This window comes from Physeter macrocephalus, chromosome 9 (genome assembly GCF_002837175.3).
Source record: "Physeter macrocephalus isolate SW-GA chromosome 9, ASM283717v5, whole genome shotgun sequence".
Lineage (NCBI taxonomy): Eukaryota > Metazoa > Chordata > Mammalia > Artiodactyla > Physeteridae > Physeter > Physeter macrocephalus.
Genome location: NC_041222.1, coordinates 74,841,427 through 74,847,105, shown reverse-complemented (window position 1 = coordinate 74,847,105; position 5,679 = coordinate 74,841,427). Strand labels below are relative to the sequence as shown.

At 48.5% G+C, this 5,679-nt stretch overlaps 1 non-coding gene across 1 annotated transcript; it reads left to right on the top strand.

The window, feature by feature from the left end:
• Nucleotides 1–73, top strand: TRNAA-UGC (transfer RNA alanine (anticodon UGC)). The gene has a single exon. It is a non-coding gene; the product is annotated as a tRNA-Ala (tRNA).
• Nucleotides 74–5,679: the final 5,606 nt, after the last annotated feature.

Genomic DNA, 5,679 nt, shown 5'->3' with positions numbered 1-5,679 from the left:
TCCCTGGCGGTCCAGTGGTTAGGACTCTGCACTTGCACTGCAGAGGGCACAGGTTCAATCCTTGGTCAGGGAACTAACATCCCACAAGCCGCTTGGCGTGGCCAAAAAAAACTGGAAGAAAAAAACTTAAAAAAAAAAAAAACCTTGAGAACTGTCTTACATTCAATTAAAATATTTACTTACTTACTATATGCAAGGTACTACAGTAAACACAACAAAGACACAGGACTTACACCATAGAGTTCATGATTTGATGTGCTAGACAGTCTCACCTGCCCAAATTGTCTAATGAACATAAATACTTGAATGTCCAAAATTCACCTCCGTAGAACAGTGAACTCCTGATTCCCTATTCCAACCATCATCTAATTACACATACATGCTCCAGTCACAGTATTCACAACATCATTTAATAGCAACTCTATTTTTCCAGTTGTTCTGAACAAAAACATCGGTGTCATCCTTCACATTTTTTTCCTAACCATCCACATCCAATCCATCCTGTTGTCTCTACCTTATGAAATGAATTCAGAACATGACCACTTCTCACTCTCTCTGCTGCTATGACTACTGCAGTAGTATCATGACTAATCTCCCAGCTGCTGCCTGAGACCATACTTCCAACAGTCTTTTCTCAACAAAGAAGCTTGATGGTCCTCAGGGAAGGTCCTGGCTGTAGATGATTAGATAGAAAGATAGATTACATAACGATGATGATGATGATGATGAAGAAATGGAGGAAGGGGTGAGGGAGGGGAGGGGAAAAATGAGGGGGAGGGGAGCGAGAGGAGAAGAATTAGGAGAATAAGAATAAGATAGATAGATAGATAGACAGATAGATAGACAGATAAATGTAGATGTAAAACCATGAGACTGGATAAGATCACCAAGGCCATGACTGCAAATGAAGAACAGATCTAGGACCAGGCTTTGGGACACCCCAACATTAAGAAATTGGAGAAAAAAGTGGGAACCAATAAGCAGAGACTGAGAAGTAGTAGCCAGTGAGGTAGGAGGAAAACCAGGAGAGTGTGGCATACTGGAAGCCAAGAGAGGAAGGTGTTTCAAGAAGAAAGTGATCAACTGCATGAAAAGTTGCCAATCCGCCAAGTTAGATGAGGACTCAGAGTTGATCATTAGATTTAACAACACAGAGATCATTCATAGCCTTGAGGAGAACAGACTAAGGTCAGAGATGGAGGTAAAGGCATAACTGGAGTGGATCCAAGACAGAGAGTAAGAGCAACTGGTGATAGCAAGTGTAATCAACTGCTTTAGGGAGTTTTGTTCCACAGAGGTGCAGAAAAATGAGGAGATAGCATCAAGAGGGCTTTTTAAAGGTAGGAGATATAGCATGTTGGATGTTGATGGAAAAGATCCAGTCAAGAGGAATAAACTGATCATACAGGAGAGAAAGGGGGAACTGCTAGAGCAATGTCATGGTGCAGAAGTAACAGAATAGGATTGAGTCCCCAGGTTCAGGGGTTGGCCTTGGCTAAAATCAGTAATCAGTAATGAGGAGGGACTTGGTGTATCATGAAAAGAATGGTTTCCCTAAAATTAAGAAAACAGGGCAAATACTTAAAGGGGTGAATGAGGAACTGGGAAGGATCGTGGCTGGGGGGAGGGCTGATACAGAGAGCCAAAGCCAGAGATGAAGAGGAATGCTGGAAGTTACCATGGCAAGTGGTTGTTTTAGGGCCTAAGAAGTCAGTAGCTGCATGTGAGCCCAGGTGGGCAAAAAAAAATAGTTGAAGTTGGTGATCACAAGTGTGAAGCAGGTGTTCTTGGAATATAGGTGGAGAGATGTCAGAAAAAGCTCTAGATGCACAGAGCATGAAGAGGATGGGGCTTGAGACTGAGAAAGAGGGCAGATGTAGCATCCTAGTGTCCATCCAGAGACTGGGGATGTCTGGGGGTAGGAGGAGAGAACTGGGAAGCAGAAAGACAAAGAGGCTGCCCTGAGTGGATAGAAGGGACCTCTGTTTTGGACACCTCATTTCTCTCAGAAGGTGGCACGTCTGCATTTCCACCTTCTGACCTACCACAGAGGAGCCAAAAGCTGCAGTAAGGGCAGGAAGTGCTGTAGCTTCCTCGTGGTGTGGTATGCGGGACTGTGGGATGCCCCTGCCTCACTGATTCCTAAGGAAATCCAGGATGGCTCAACATACCATCAAACCAGGAGGTGGGGCAGGACTCTTCCTCTGATAGGACCCAGCACTTAGCACAATGTGTCCTGCTAGCAGGATGCAGAAAAGCCAGGATGCGAAGAACCATGAGTGTGTCCCTCCTCTGAAGGGTGATTCTGTGCCTAACAGATGGGAGTTCAGGCCCTGCTGTGGCCCCCCAAGGTGAGGAGGCACGAGGCCCAGGCCTGCTGAGCCACACCCTCCAGTGTTTTCCTAAAGCATCCCCAAAGATCATAGGAGGTCTTGTGGCAGGCACATCCTCCGTGCCTGGTGGGAGCTGGGCAGAGAGCCACAGAGCAAGGAGAGGAGAGGGAGGCCCGGAATGAAGGGAATTGACTCAGAAGGGTCACAGCAGCGTCACGTGGGAAACTGAGGTTAATGTGCACACATCCTGGCTTAGGTGGAGCGGGTCCTTCCCATGTATCCTACCTGCCACATGCCAGCATTGGCTTTTGCTGCTGACCAAGTTTTGCAACAAAGGGCTAGGGGCAGAGAGATGAGCTGGAACCAAGACCTTCAGGATTCTCAGTTCTCAGCAAAATCAAGAGCTGAGAGAAGACAGGGTCAGAGCCTATGATTCATGCAGGATGTTGTAGAAGGATGAAGCCTTGCTCATCCCATCCTATAACCCTACCACAAGCCCCACCTTCCAGCTCCCCCTCGGCTCAAGAAGTAAAACCAGAATGAAAACTCTCACGGCAGGGCACAAAATCAGGTATTCACTACTCCAGAATTGCTGGTAGATGCTAGGGATATAGCAATGCTTGCCTGGGAACTCTGGAGTTCGCCTCTGCCCTCTGAGATACCATACTGTCGTGGCGAATGGCTCTGACCTTCTGGAGCCCTTCTCTTGGTCTCTGCAGAGAGCATTTCAGAATTCTACAGAGGGCATTTCAGGCAACTGAGTTCCTGCTGCGCAGGAGAATGGCTTCTCCACAAAATCACTTCTCTTGTTAAACACTAAGTCCCAGCAAATAGGGACCCTGGCTGCTTTGTTATTGTACTTGCTCACTGCAGCCCATACAGGGAGGGCAACAAACACAGGATGGGCACAGGAGTAAACCCCAAGGAGACGCTGTTTCCTGCACCTGTGAAAGCCTCTCACAGGTGAGCCTCTGCTCTTCACCATTCATCCAAAGCCTGTTGCTCCACCTGCTCCATGGCACAGGCCTGGGCTGTCATAGAATGAAGGACAAGAGTGGTTCCTGTGTCTACGGCAGGGACAGGAAATAAGGCAGGACAGCTGTGAGTGTGGGTGGGGATATGAGGAATGAGCACAGGGCAGGCACGTAAGGTGCTGCGGGGACGCAGAGGACCAGATGCCTAACGGGGTTGTACAGGACTGTCCATTCCCATGCGCAGAGACAGTGAGGCCAGGACCCTGAATATTTGATCTGGATGAGAGCATGGGGAGGAAAGAGGGGGCCTGAAGGAGATCTCTGTTTCCAGAAGGAGGGGTGCATGCTGCCAACTGCCCCCCCTTTCCCGCCTTGTCCCCCCCCCCACTGTAACTTCTCTGGGTCCACAGCCAGGCAAAGAGCATATTGGGGGCTTTCCAGAGTGTATCACTCCCAAGGTCAAGCCCCACACAGAGGCCTCAGGGGCAGGGCCCTGGGCAGGCAGACGGACACATGGGAATCCAGACGGTGGGAAGGGAAAGGAAGCCAATCTCTTGCAGTAAACAGTGCTGGCAGCTGGGGCGCATCAGGGGAGAGGGTCAGGGGAAAGTGAGAGGCCAGAGCAGAGTCTCACACACAGTCAAAGACACATGCGTACAGACACCTAGCCACACAGACACATACACAGGAGGACATAAAGTCAACAGTGCCACTCAGAAGCTAACTCAGAGTACCCAGAGACATGTTCAGGAAACACACCTACATAGACTCATGAACACCGAGTCAGACATGCCCCAGCAGAGTCTGGCACCACACACATGCACACAGACACAGCCCATCTTGCAGGCCCACAAACACAATGCATTCCCAATCCATCCTTCCCAGCCTTTCTCCCCGATAAAACTTCTAGGCCACCTCAGGCCAGGCCTGTTTATCCACCTCTAAACTCTGGTTTGTAATTTCTGTCCCATTGCCTGTCCTTTAATAAGGACAGTCTTGGATCCACGCGCACACCCCTGGTCTCAACAACTTGGCTGTGTCCTTTTAAAGGAACGCCACGGTCAGCAAGTGAGTCCCCTGCCCTCTTCAGCAGCCCCGTCCTTCACCTACACTCCCATCCCTACCCCCGGGAGCATCCCCAGTTTACGGCAGGCTCCTGATCCTCAGCCTCTCTGATGCAGCAGAAACAGAATCTAAAGGAAGAGTAAACCAGACAGACCTACTCTGTCAAAATGCCCCTCAGAAACTGTGAAGAACCAGCTCCTGACTCCTCAGGAAGGAGCCCTTGATACAGGGCATGACCACATGTGTCGCTCTACCCCAAACTTCAACTGCAGTCCATGTCTTTCAACCCTAACCCTAACCTCAACTCCAACCCCATTCACAAACAACTCTAAAACCAGTCCTTCAAGTGAGACCCTCAGAATAACTGTACCTCATAAAGGTAATGCTGGTGGGTATTACCCAAAAAATGTCTACATGGCCAGGTAAGTTCAGGATAGAAAACTGTGATGTTCCCTCTCCCAAGGAGCTAGATGCCGACCTCTCTCTAGTCAATCGCAGCTTCAGGGATCATAGAGCCATTTATAACTCTCAAGTGCAGAAGGCCAGAAAATGTCCAAAACCTCTCATCTAAACCAGATCAATATCACACAATATGCATAAGGTTAAGTCCCTCTCCAGACTATCTTAGAAGCTTAAAACTGACCCCCAACACAAAATTTATCTCCTTGACCCATTTTGATCCCAATTTTAAACTCAAACAGTACCCTACTCCAACCCTAACACAATCCTAATCTAAGATGCACTAGCTCTTTTTTTTTTTTTAAGATCGAGTTAGCTTTATTGAACAGTTCATGAATTGGGCAACATCCCGTTTAGCAAGTAGAGGGGAGCTCTAAAAGGCTATAGAAAAAGAGAGGTTTTTAAGAGTATGACAAGGGGGCTTCCCTGGTGCCGCAGTTGTTGAGAGTCCACCTGCCGATGCAGGGGACACAGGTTCGTGTCCCGGTCCGGGAGGATCCGCCATGCCACGGAGCAGCTGGGCCCGTGAGCCATGGCCGCTGAGCCTGCGTGTCTGGAGCCTGTGCTCCGCAACGGGAGAGGCCACAGCGGTGAGAGGCCCACGTACCACAAAAAAAAAAAAAAAAAAAAAAGAGTATGACAAGGAAGTCAAAAACAAAAAAAGATTATTTCAGGGTTAGGTAATCTATCTATAGGGGATGAAGGAGATCTATGTGCCAGGTTACCTCATCTTCCTTTGGGGGATGGAAAGGATTACCTCACTGGTGCGGACCAGAAATTTCCACACTGATCGGTTTGGATTACATTCTTGGAGAAGGTTGTAACTGCAATAAGGTCAGGTATTAAAT